The sequence below is a fragment of the Peromyscus maniculatus genome, chromosome 20 (assembly GCF_049852395.1).
Source record: "Peromyscus maniculatus bairdii isolate BWxNUB_F1_BW_parent chromosome 20, HU_Pman_BW_mat_3.1, whole genome shotgun sequence".
Lineage (NCBI taxonomy): Eukaryota > Metazoa > Chordata > Mammalia > Rodentia > Cricetidae > Peromyscus > Peromyscus maniculatus.
The window spans coordinates 746720-760751 of record NC_134871.1 but is presented as its reverse complement, the minus strand read 5'-3'; positions in this window follow the sequence as shown (position 1 = coordinate 760751).

Genomic DNA, 14032 nt, shown 5'->3' with positions numbered 1-14032 from the left:
ATTATGTGTGAAGTATAGTGAGGTCTCAGTACATATGAACTATTCTTATGCAACCAGGGACTGTGAAGGTTTGCCTTTTCTTTCCTCATGTAGTATCACAGTACACTTGTATGATAGATTGTAAAAGCCATCAATCAAGAACCTATTTAATGTATCTCAATTTTTTCTTGCTCTCTCCTGATGGTTCATCTTGTTTCTGAGTAGTGGTGTAATTTATCCATTCTGCTTTGGCCGTTTCTTCAAAGCCATGTACCACTACTAAAATGTGCATAGGTTAATCCCTTTTATCTCCTTTTGGACTTTTCTTATATCCTTGCCCTCAGTTTTAATTAGTGGCAATCAAATTACTAAGAATAACTTCCAAGGTCCATTGCCCTAACCCCAGAAACTTGTAAATTACTCCAATAATTGTCTGATTTTACATGGCACAGTTGATCTTCAAAAGAAAATATTCAGGTGGGCATAATCTAATCACATGAGTCCTTAAGAAAAGTAAACTTTCTCCAGCTACTTACCAAAGATGCGGAGGTGGCAGAGTCAGAGAGATGCAAAGTGTGAGAAAGATGAAAGATGCAATGCAAGGGGGTACATGGCAAGGAATTGTGGGTAGCAAGTCAGAACAGAGAACAGTTGCTGACCAATATTACAATCTTAGGCTCTTCATGTTACTGTAGGAAACACTTGAGACCAGATTACCTATTAACAATACATCTCATAGTTCTAGAGGTCATAAGTGCTAGGTCAAAATGCAGGCTGGCTTCATGTATTTATTATTGCCAATTGTGAATTGCTCCAATAATTATCTGATTTTACATGACACAGTTGATCTTCAAAGGAGAGTATCTAGGTGGCCATAATCTAATCACATGAGTCCTTAAGAAAAGTAAACTAGAGGGATCAGTCCTACTTCCAAGATGTCACACGGGGAACTGCATCGCCCAAAGGTGAGGAACAGTATGTTCTCATAAGGCAGAAGGGACAGTAAGATGAAAGGAACCTTGCCACTTTCCTCCACCCAGTAAGAGAGATTAGAGCCTTTGTGGCCTGATTATCTCCCAAAGCCACACTTCTCCATGCCTCTTGCATTAGAGATTAAGTTTCAACCAGAATTTTCAAAGAAACACTAATATTTGAACCATAGCAACCAGCAATGGAACTGGCATTCATTTGTAACTACAAAGAGCTAAATTCTACCAACAACCTGAATGAGCTTAAGAGCAGATGTTTTTTCAGGGCCTGCTAAGAAGAATCCAACTAGTACTTACCTTGAACTTAGCCTTACAAGTCTCCAAGGGTAGCTTAGCTAAGTCTGCCTGACACTTGTGACCTATAAAGTGCAAGACAATAAATGAGCATCATTTGAAAATGACAAGTCAGTGATAATTTGTTCTGGGAGTGACAGGAAATTAGTACTATGTCCAATGAGGTGGTGCACATCACTCACCTCTGCATTCAAGAGGTAGACACAGGAAGATCATGAATCTGAGAATAGTCTGGGCCACATTGAGGGAGAGGGAAAGAGGAAGGGAAGGAGTTGTGGCTAAAAGGAGGAGGAGAATAAGTGAAGAAGGAGATTGGAAAGAAGAGAAAAGAAGAGGAGAAGAGAGGAGAGGGGAGGGGAGGAGAGGAGAGGGGAGGAGAGGAGAGGAGAGGAGAGAGAGGAGAGGAGAGGAGAGGAGAGGAGAGGAGAGGAGAGGAGAGGAGAGGAGAGGAGAGGAGAGGAGAGGAGAGGAGAGGAGAGGAGAGGAGAGGGCCTAGCAATGCTTGCATTCACTATTTTGTAAAACTGGATATACACATCTGCATATTAGTACAGAAAGTAGTGTTTTATAAGAGTCTAAAGTGTTAGCACAAATCTTATTAAAGGACTGTGGAAATTGGCAGATTATAGAAGCTAGGCCTTATGGAAATGATCATTTTAAAAGGCTTATGTAGTTAGAGAGTTTGTGGACTGAGCAAACCTGGATCAGCTGGAATTGGTATCCTGTACTAGAGATGCTGGGGTCACTGAATCCCTATCCTCCATGCTACTGTTACACAACATAGAAAGAAAAAAAGGGGGGGAGGAGGTAGGGAGAGAGGGATTCACTCTTTCTAAAACTTCTGTGTCCCTCCAAAAGAGCAAAGCCAATGTTGCTACTTCTATCGATCACAGATGCACCATCTTTACTCTGAAGCCAATGCCTCCTTGAGCACCAGATAACCAGGGAGGCAGGGCAAAGACAGACATTCCAGGATCAGGGTCACAGATAAGATTTTGCACCTGAGCAATGACACTGTTGTTCTCTACATGTGACAGCTATAGACGTTTATTTAGCTTTGTACCGGAGTGGATGAGTGTCAGCTCCGGAGTCCGACTCCTTTTGCTACCACCAGCCACTGCTGTCATCTTCAGGGAAATGCTTTGCCTGCAGATTCCTTCTCTTCACATCCGTGAAGCAAAAAGAGTAACAGCACCTCATTCACCGGTTTGTGGTGAGGGTTAAAGAAGAGAATAGTTTATGAAGCACTTATCTTGCTGCCTGGCACTTGCTAAGTGCTAACTAAATGGTTGCAATTATAATTATTCATGTATTCATTCAAAAAGTATCTATTAATCATCTTCTCTGTGCCAGGCATTGCTAGGCAATGTGAGACTACAAAGATGAATAAGGAGGAGCCTCTATTCTCAAAACTCTCCATGCGTTATGTCCATATGTAACCTTTGCATTTATTCATGTATGTAAATTCTCCTCCATGCCTGTGCCTGTGTACATTGGGAGTGCCCATGGCATGAATTCTGCACTCTGTGCAAATTGTAGTGAACAAAGTCCTGCTTTGAAACACAAGAGGAGGGTGGGGGTTGCGGATCCAGCCATCCATCTTTCTCCTCCTCAGAGGTGGGTGGCTGTTTGCTCTGGGAATACTGACGATATGACCATTAAATCATTTCAGAGTGGTGGAGCTGGGAGGTCCTTGCAAGGCCTTCCCTCACACCCACCCTGTTCTGGCACAAAGGAGAGTGTTATACCTCATACATAGCGACAGGCAGGCCACAGGAAAAGGGCTCTTTGTGCCAAGTAGTTCTGCCCAGTTCTCCTCCAAGTGGGGAAGCAAGAAACGATCCATCAGCCTGGTTGTCTGGGAGCCACAGAACTCCTCAAAACAGACCTATTAGCTGAAAGGATAAATATTTACTCTGAGTTCATCTGAATAACCCAAAAAGGGAACTCTGTTTTTTGTCAGTAATAAAAAACACTCCCACCTAAGCCTGGAATTAGAGCTCTTTGTCTTTAAGTCTTCCCTGCCTAGAATCACTCAGACTTCCTGTAGGAGACTAGATCAGGATTTCCTCCTGGCCTTCAGAGCAGCTGGGTCTGGGGAGGTAGAGGAGCACAAGTTGGGGGGGTGGCTGTCATCCTACACAGAGTGTGTCGGCTGGCGTGGGGGGTGGGATGGGGAGGTATTTTCTTTTACTGCACAAGTATGTGTGGCCTCTGCCTGCCTCTTAGTACACAGGTAACTGAAATATTTGCCCTCTGGGAGAGAAGGTGCAGAATGTTCTCTTAAAATGCTCCAACTGGTGAAACAAGAGATTTTAGATAAACAGCTTTCAGAAAGCCCCCATTTCCTGAGCTATGCTTTGATCACATGATGACACCACCAATGAAAACACTGTTGTTATCCTCCCAAGGAAGATATTCCAGAAAGAACTATTGTCTGGGTCACAGAGGGGAGGACTTGAATGCCATGTGGGAGGAGGGATGATTGGAGGAGGAGACTGGGTAGAAAGATGAAGAAGATGGGACATGGATAGCACACAGACAAATCCAGGGTGTTTGTTTGCCACAAGCCATAGCCCTACTTTCCCCTTTTATTCCCCCACACCGCTTTTACGCAAGCAACAAGGCCCCAGCAGAAAAATACCAGATGCTAGAATCTATATCTTGGTCTTTAATCTCAGGTCCAACTTGAAGCCTGGAGTATAACAGGTATTCAGAAAACATCCAATGAATGAGAGTGTTCCATCACATTCTTTTCTTCAACTCCTCTGACTTCTTATTTCTCTAACTGTACTATGGGGATAATAATATTACCTGTAAGGTTGTATGAAAATGAAAATGCACATATATGCATTACCACAATGACTGGTGCATTATATGACTCTAAAAATGTTAGCATAAATCTTCATGTTAAAGGACTAAAAATTGGCAAATTATGCACACTAGATCATGTGCACATTGTCAGTTCAAAGGTTTATGTAGATAGTGAATTTGCAAGCCTCAATCAGCTGAGATAAGCAAACTATGCCGGAGAGGTTCAAGTCCCCCGACGTCTGTTACACAAGACTATTAGCTTTACTGGAGTGGGGCAGAAAGTTGCCCATGTGCTCCAGGACCAGTTTGTATCCTGTAAATACAACCAGAGTATCATCAATGCAGAGGTACAGACCTATGGGAAAATATTTCTCCTTTCTTAGTCTAACGATCAAAATATATTGGTGCTTATGCAGAGGGCCTAGTCCAGTCCCATGGAGTCTCCACAGCTATTGGTCTAAAGTTCATAAGCTCCCACTAGCTTGGTTTGGTTGTCTCTGTAGGATTCCCCATCATGATCATGATGCCCCTTGCTCATCGAATCCCTCTTCCCACTCTTTGACTGGACTCCTAGTGCCTGGGCCTGATGCTTGGCTGTGGATCTCTGTACCTGTTTCCATCAGTTACTGGATAAACAAGACGGTTGTTTAACTTGATCTGCTTAAGGGGTCCTCTGGAAGTGAGATCAGGATCCATATCTGGTGCATGAGCTAGCTTTTTGGAGGCCATTACCTATGGTGGGACACATTGTACAGCCTTGATGCAGGGGGAGGGGCTTGAACCTGCGTCAACTAAATGTACCAGGTTCTGCTGACTCCTCATGGAAGGCCTTACCTTTTGGGGGAAGGGAATGGAGGGGATTTGGGGAAGAAAGCTAGGGGGACTGGGAGGAAGGAAGAGAGGGGGATCTGTGGTTGTATGTAAAATGAATAAAAAATTTCTTATAAAAGAAAAGAATATTAGAACATCAACTCCTGCCATCCTCCTCACTGTCCCAGTGAGTCTGCTGTCTGAATCAAAACAATAAATAGATGAAAGGATGAATGACATGTCAGTCCCTTGCCATGGTTGCAATGGCTATGCTATTTCCCCTGTGTCATTCATTTCTGTACACTAGAGATATAAGTGCTCAATTAACTTTAGAAGTAAAAGTAGTAAATAGTTGAAAGAGTGAATTAATGCAAAAAAAATGGGATGATGAGCCTTAGTCATGTCTTGGGTTGCTGCAGGCTTTCTATTGCTTCCTCATTCCCATAGGTCACTTAGCTTTCTTTATTGGAACAGTAAGGGGCCCCCTTCTGTGGAATAAGGTTGAGTGCATTTGGGGGAGGGGGCTGGGGAACAGGTATGTATACATAGGTAGCTAACAGGGAGTTAGAGCTAGTTTTTGTTGTTTGACTAGGAGCAGGATAGATTGTTTCTGTTGGGAAGCAGAAGGATCAGGCTGGCACCAAGCAATTCTTTATGGCCAGGGTTTATTATTCAGCACAGCCTGACTCAATTCTTCTTGACCTGAGGATACCACCCAACAATAGGTACTGGCAAATGGTTTTGCATTGCCCAGTCTAAACTTGTGCAGTGTTTGGGAAAAGAGAAGTTCTTGGTTCTATTTATGTTGTAGTCACTGTTTCATAACAATGCCAGTCTTGCCCTCATCCTTGTGTCTGCGATGGTCCGTATCCATGATCCCCATAGGAGCTGAGGAACTGACATGCTTTGTCTACCTGTAATTCCAATCAGGAATGCTTCATGGCCTCTTCTCTTCCCTCCTCATAAAAAAAGTTTCCTGAAGAAAAAGAAATAGATAGAGCCCATATTTGAGGACAGGCCACATCCTATCTCAGTTTGGACATAGGTAATGTGGCTGAACATTGAGGTTTGGTCATTGTAACTATTCTGAATACAGACAGTACCTTTGCTGTAATGTGTTTATATTATTGATATATGTATAATAAAATATGCTTTGATGTATTTTTATTTTATACTAATATATTCATTTTCAAAGACTTATTGTGTACTATGATGGTTGTTTTACTAAATACTATAAGAAAAATATCAATTATCTGTCTTTGATCCTTTTGGTCAATAATTTGGGCTAAGCTTATGTTTCACATTTCCTTGGAAGACACACAGAGGACATCTCCACAGAGGACACCAACAGGATAAAATAGTCATTCTATTCAAGATCAACGTTGTGAGGCAACAAGTTAATGTCGTTAGTTAAGAAGCAAGGGTGAATCAGACAGCCTCATCATGGAGACATCCATCCCAGTGTGACTGATGACTCATACTAGCTGTATCACTGGAGGTCATGGTGCAACTTAACAACTCTCTATTGAAGAGTCCCCCGTCCCTCATCAACTATTTACTGAGTTTTCTAAATTTTCATGATCCTTGATGATTAACTTTCTTGTGAGTTTTATGAGCCTTCCCCAACCCTTCACTAGCAAATGTTTCAATTAGAAACTGCTGTGGTTCACTTGGCTCTGAGTCTTCCCTTCTCCCCACTAGGGAGAGTACACTTTGAGGTATACTGCTACCAAGCAAAAGTTGATACCTGGGTATCTAGATGTGTAATGTTAAACAAAAACCTAAAATAGAATTTGTAGTCTTTGAGAATGCTCAATATATGGTAAATGAAAAAATGCTGAGTAAACTATTGTCAATTTTATATAAGACAGTGAATAAAAAACTAGTCTAGCCATCCCTGGGCACCAGCCACTCCGTGTAGACCTGCCCAACTTGGCACCAGGTTCTGGCCACCGGGCAGCTCCCCTTCTAGCCCCACCGGGAGGGATCCCCTTTTCCAAGCCCCCCCGGCAGCCCCTGCAATCTCCGTGCCCTGCCCCCACGCCCATCTGCCTGAGACCACAGCCACTTCCTGAGACTTAGAGACCGACCCCCAGCTCCCAGCCTGCCCCCTTCTTCCCTTCTGGTCCAGAGGTGAGTACCTGGGTCCAACCCGGACCCCATCCCTGGGCACCAGGCACTCCGGGAAGACCTGCCCAACTTGGCACCAGGTTCTGGCCACCGGGCAGCTCCCCTTCTAGCCCCACCGGGAGGGATCCCCTTTTCCAAGCCCCCCCGGCAGCCCCTGCAATCTCCGTGCCCTGCCCCCACGCCCATCTGCCTGAGACCACAGCCACTTCCTGAGACTTAGAGACCAGCCCCCAGCTCCCAGCCTGTCCCCGACTGCCATTCTGGACCAGAGCCTGCCCCGGACTTCCCTTCTGGACCAGAGAGTTGGACAAGAGAACTCCCTTTTGGACAAGAGAGAGAGTCTTCCTGAATCTGTCAGCTCTTTGTGAAACAAGTACACTGATAAGACCAAGAAGGAACCATAAGGAGATGGGCAGACGTCAAGGCAGAAGTACATACAACAAAATGAAGAGCAATACAGCATCACCAGAACCTAGCCCGCCTCCAACATCTAGACCTGAACACCAAAAATTGGAAGAAGCAGAAGAAAGTAGCCTTATGAGTAACTTCATGAAGAAGGTAGAGGCTTGTGTAGAGGAAAAGACAAGAAAATTGGAAGAACGCTGTAAACAACTAGAGGAAAGAGCAAACAAATTAGAAGAAAACAATAAAGCCCTCCAAGAAAACAATAAAGCCCTCCAAGAAAACAATAAAGCCCTCCAAGAAAACAATAAAGTCCTGCAAGAAAACAATAAAGTCCTGCAAGAAAACAATAAAGCACTGAAAGAAAATCATGAAAGAGTAATGAAACAAACAAAGGAAACAGTCCAAGAACTGAAAAGGGAAATTGAAAAAATAAAGAAGACACAAACAGAGGGAATGCTGGAAATAGAAAACCTGAGTAAAAGATGGGGAACTTCAGATGCAAGTATAACCAACAGAATGCAAGAGATGGAAGAGAGGATTTCTGGCATTGAAGACACAGTAGAAGAAATAGTTTCATCAGTCGAAGGAAACACTAAAGCCAACAAAGTCATGAACCAAAATGTCCAAGAAATTTGGGACACCATGAAAAGACCAAACCTACGAATTATAGGGATAGAAGAAGGTGAAGAATACCAACTCAAAGGCACAGAAAATATACTCAACAAAATTATAGAAGAAAACTTTCCCAACTTAAAGAAGGAAATGCCTATGAAGATACAAGAAGCCTATAGAACACCAAACAGACTAGACCCCCAAAAAAAAGTCCCCTCGACACATAATAATTAAACAACTAAATGTACAGAATAAAGAAAGAATATTAAGAGCAGCCAAGGAAAAAGGCCAAGTGACCTATAAAGGTAAACCCATCAGAATAACACCCGACTTCTCAATGGAGACTTTGAAAGCCAGAAGGACCTGGACAGATGTAATGCAGACACTAAGAGACCATGGATGTCAGCCCAGACTAATATACCCAGCAAAACTTTCAATCATCATAGACGGAAGGAACAAGACATTCGAAGACAAAGCCAGATTTAAACAATACCTATCCACAAACCCAGCCCTACAGAAAGCACTAGAAGGAAAATTCCAACTGAGGGAAGTCAGATACACACTTGAAAACACAGGCAATAGATAAAGCCACAACAGTAAACCCCAAAGAAGAGAAGTACACACACACTACCACCAAAAATAACAGGGATGAAGAATCACTGGTCATTAATATCCCTTAATATCAACGGACTTAATTCACCTATAAAAAGACATAGACTTACAGAATGGATACGAAAGCAGGACCCATCTTTCTGCTGCATACAAGAAACACATCTCAAATTCAAAGACAGACACTACCTAAGAATAAAAGGCTGGGAAAAGACTTTTCAATCAAATGGTCTTAAGAAACAAGCAGGGGTAGCCATCCTGATATCCAACAAAATAGACTTCAAACTAAAATCAATCAAAAGAGATCAAGAAGGACATTACATCCTCGTCACAGGAAAGATCGACCAAGATGAAGTTTCAATTCTGAACATATATGCCCCAAACACAAGGGCACCCACATATGTAAAAGAAACATTACTAAAGCTTAAACCACATATAAAACCCCACACATTAATAGTGGGAGATCTCAACACTCCACTTTCACCACTGGACAGATCTCCCAAATCGAAACTTAACAGAGAAATAAAGGACTTAACTGATGTCATGACCCAATTGGACCTAATAGATATCTACAGAACATTCCATCCTAACAAGAAAGAATATACTTTCTTCTCAGCACCCCATGGAACTTTCTCTAAAATCGACCACATACTTGGCCACAAAGCAAATCTCAACAGATACAAAACAATCAGAATAACCTCCTGTGTTCTATCAGACCACCATGGTTTAAAGCTAGATTTCAACAACAACAAAAACTACAGAAAACCTACAATCTCATGGAAACTAAATAATGCTCAACTGAATCACCAATGGGTTAAGGAAGAAATAAAGAAAGAAATTAAAGACTTCCTAGAGATCAATGAAAATGAAGACACCACATACCCAAACTTATGGGACACTATGAAAGCAGTGTTAAGAGGGAAATTCATAGCACTAAATGCCCACATAAAGAAGTTGGAGAAATCCCACACTAGTGAATTAACAGCACATCTGAAAGCTCTAGAACAAGAAGAAGCAAAGTCTCCCAGGAAGAATAGACGCCAGGAAATTAGCAAAGTGAGAGGTGAAATTAATAAATTAGAAACTAAGAGAATAATACAAAAAATTAATGAAACAAAGAGTTGGTTCTTTGAGAAAATCAACAAGATAGACAAGCCCTTATCCAAACTAACCAAAAGACAGAGAGAGAGAATCCAAATCAACAAAATCAGAAATGAAAAGGGGGACATAACAACAGACATTGAGGAAATCCAGAGAATTATAAGGTCATATTTCAAAAACCTCTACTCCACAAAACTGGAAAACCTAAAAGAAATGGACATTTTTCTGGATAGATACCACATACCTAAGTTAAATCAAGACCAGATAAACTATTTAAATAGTCCAATAACCCCTAAGGAAATAGAAACAGTCATTAAAGGTCTCCCAACCAAAAAAAGCCCAGGACCAGATGGTTTCAGCGCAGAATTCTCCCAGATTTTCAAAGAAGAGTTAATACCAATACTCTTTAAATTGTTCCACACAATAGAAACAGAAGGAACATTACCAAACTCCTTCTATGAGGCTGCAATTACCCTGATTCCTAAACCAAACAAGGATGCAACAAAGAAAGAGAACTACAGACCGATCTCCCTCATGAACTTTGATGCAAAAATACTCAATAAAATACTGGCAAACAGACTCCAAGAACACATCAGAACAATTATCCACCATGATCAAGTAGGCTTCATCCCAGGGATGCAAGGGTGGTTCAACATACGAAAGTCCATCAATGTAATACACCATATAAACAAACTCAAAGAAAAAAACCACATGATCATCTCACTAGATGCAGAAAAGGCATTTGACAAAATCCTACACCCCTTCATGATAAAAGTCTTGGAGCGATCAGGAATACAGGGAACATACCTAAACATAATAAAGGCAATATATAGCAAACCAACAGCCAACATCAAATTAAATGGAGAGAAACTCAAAGCAATTCCACTAAAATCAGGAACGAGACAAGGCTGTCCACTCTCCCCATACTTATTCAATATAGTACTTGAAGTTCTAGCCAGAGCAATAAGACAACATAAGGAGATTAAGGGGATTCAAATTGGAAAGGAAGAAGTCAAGCTTTCCCTATTTGCAGACAACATGATAGTATACTTGAGTGACCCCAAAGATTCCACCCAGGAATTGATAAAGCTTATAAACACCTTCAGAAACATAGCAGGATACAAGATCAACTCAAAAAAATCAGTAGCCCTCCTATATACAATGGACAAAGAAGCTGAGAAGGCAATTAGAGATACATAACCCTTTACAATAGCCACAAATGACATAAAATACCTTGGGGTAACACTAACCAAGCAAGTGAAGGACCTATATGACAAAAACTTTAAGCCCCTGAAAAAAGAAATTGAAGAAGATCTCAGAAAATGGAAAGATCTCCTATGCTCATGGATAGGCAGGGTTAACATAGTAAAAATGGCAATCTTACCAAAAGCAATTTACAGATTCAATGCAATCCCCATCAAAATACCAACACAATTCTTCACAGACCTGGAAAGAACAATACTCAACTTCATATGGAAAGACAAAAAACCCAGGATAGCTAAAAGAAACCTGTACAATAAAACAACTTCTGGAGGCATCACAATCCCCGACTTCAAGCTCTACTATAGAGCTACAGTAATAAAAACAGCCTGGTATTGGCATAAAAACCGACATGTGGACCAATGGAATCGAATTGAAGACCCTGACATTAACCCACACACCTATGGACATATAATTTTTGACAAAGAAGCCAAAAGTGTACAATGGAAAAAAGAAAGCATCTTCAACAAATGGTGCTGGCATAACTGGATATCAGCATGTAGAAGGCTGCAAATAGATCCATATCTGTCACCGTGCACAAAACTTAAGTCCAAGTGGATCAAAGACCTCAACATGAATACAGCTACTCTGAACCTGCTAGAAGAGAAAGTAGGAAATAGTCTTGAACGCATTGGCATAGGAGATCACTTCCTAAATATAACACCAGTAGCGCAGACACTGAGACAAACAATCAATCAATGGGACCTCTTGAAAGTGAGAAGCTTTTGTAGAGCAAAGGATACGGTCAACAAGGCAAAGCAACAGCCTACAGAATGGGAAAAGATCTTCACCAACCCCACATCTGACAGAGGACTGATATCCAGAATATATAAGGAACTCAAGAAATTAGACATCAAAAGGACCAACAGTCCAATTGAGAAATGGGCTTTAGAACTAAACAGAGAATTCTCAACAGAGGAATCCCAAATGGCTGAAAGACATTTAAGGAATTGCTCAACTTCCCTAATCATCAGGGAAATGCAAATCAAGACAACTCTGAGATACCACCTTACGCCTGTCAGAGTGGCTAAGATCAAAAACACTGAAGACACTTTATGCTGGAGAGGATGTGGAACTAGGGGAACTCTCCTCCACTGCTGGTGGGAATGCAAGCTTGTACAACCACTTTGGAAATCAATATGGTGCTTTCTTAGAAAATTGGGAATCAATCTCCCCCAAGATCCAGCTATACCACTCCTGGGCATATACCCAAGAAATGCTCAATCATACCACAAGAGCACTTGCTCAGCTATGTTCATATCAGCATTGTTTGTAATAGCCAAAACCTGGAAACAACCTAGATGCCCTTCAACTGAAGAATAGATAAATAAATTGTGGCACATATACACAATGGAATACTACTCAGCAGAGAAAAACAATGACATCACACGGTTTGCAAGCAAATGGATGGATCTAGAAAAAATCATCCTGAGTGAGGTAACCCAGACTCAGAAAGACAAATATGGTATGTACTCACTCATAGGAAGATGCTAGATGTGGAACAAGGATGACTGGACTGCTACTCACATCACCAGTGAGGCTACCTGGAAAACGGGACCCCAAAAAAAGACACGGAGAAATGGACGAGATCTACATGAACAGCCTGGTCATGAGCGGGAACAATGAAGGGCGACAGTCGAGGGAAAGAGAGTGGGAGATCCTAACTGGATCAAGAAAAGAGAGGGAGAACAAGGAATAGGAGACCATGGTAAATGAAGACCACATGAGAAGGTGAGAAGGGGAGGAAGCAGAGAGCTAGGGAGGCCCACGGAGATCCACAAAGATACCCCCGCAAAAGACTGCTGGCAATGGTCGCGAGACAGCAGGAACTGACCTACTCTGGTGATGGGATGGCCAGACACCCAGATAGTGGTGCCATAAACCCCATCCGAGGACTGAGGAATCTGAAGGCAGACATCCACGGCTGGGCCCCTGGTGGAGCACTGGGAGTCTAATTAGTGAGAAAGAAGAGGGTTTATATGAGCGAGAATTGTTGAAGCCAAGGTTGGATAAAGCACCGGGACAAATAACCAAATGAATGGAAGCACAGGATCTATGAACCAAAGGCTGAGGGGCCCCCAACTGGATCAGGCCCCCTGAACGGGTGAGACAGTCATTTGGCTTGATCTGTTTGGGAGGCAGCTGTGCATTGGTGCCAGGTCCTGGGCTCGTTGCATGAGTTGGCTGTTTGAATCCTGGGACTTATGCAGGGACACTTGGCTCGGTCTGGGAGGGGGGAATGGACCTGCCTGGACTGAGTCTACCAGGTCAACCCTGGTCCTCGGGGGAGACCTTGATCTGGAGGAGGTGGGAATGGGGGGTAGGCTGGGGGGAGGGGTGGGCGAGAGGGGGAGAACAGGGGAATCTGTGGCTATTATGTTGAACTGAATGGTGTTGTAAAATAATAATAATAATAATAATAATAATAATAAAGTTAAAAAAAAACTAGTCTAGAGAAATGCTAAGGACGCTGCATTTATAAGTTATATAACACTAATTTGTGTTTCCAAGCTGTCATGTGAGTTAGCTGGAAGAGCAAAAATGTCCTTAATGTATTTGTACATCTTGAGAAGGAGATTTCCAGGAAAGATGATGGAAGTGGATTGGCTCCCATCAGCTGCATTTCATCACTTTGAAAGCAGAATTCAAAGAAGATGCAATATAGCTGAGATCTTTGGAGTTGGAAAATAAAACTTTTACAGTTTCTCTTTCTCTAACAAGCCATGGGAATCTTGACAAAAACAATGATAAAACCACAGATTTAAAACTAAAACAAAAGTTTGACCATGTAGCTCTTGGTAAATATTCCTAAAATGTTAAGTGTTTATTATTATTATAAATATTATTATTATTAAGATTTTTTTTACTAATTTTACATCCAACCACAGATCTCCCTCTCTTCCCTCCTCAGCTGTACCCCCTCCAAGCCAACTCCGAACCCACCCACCCCCATTCCATCCTCCAACAAAGGAAGGCCTCCCATGGGGAATCAGCAGAGCCTGGTGTATTCACTTGAGGCAGGTTCAAGC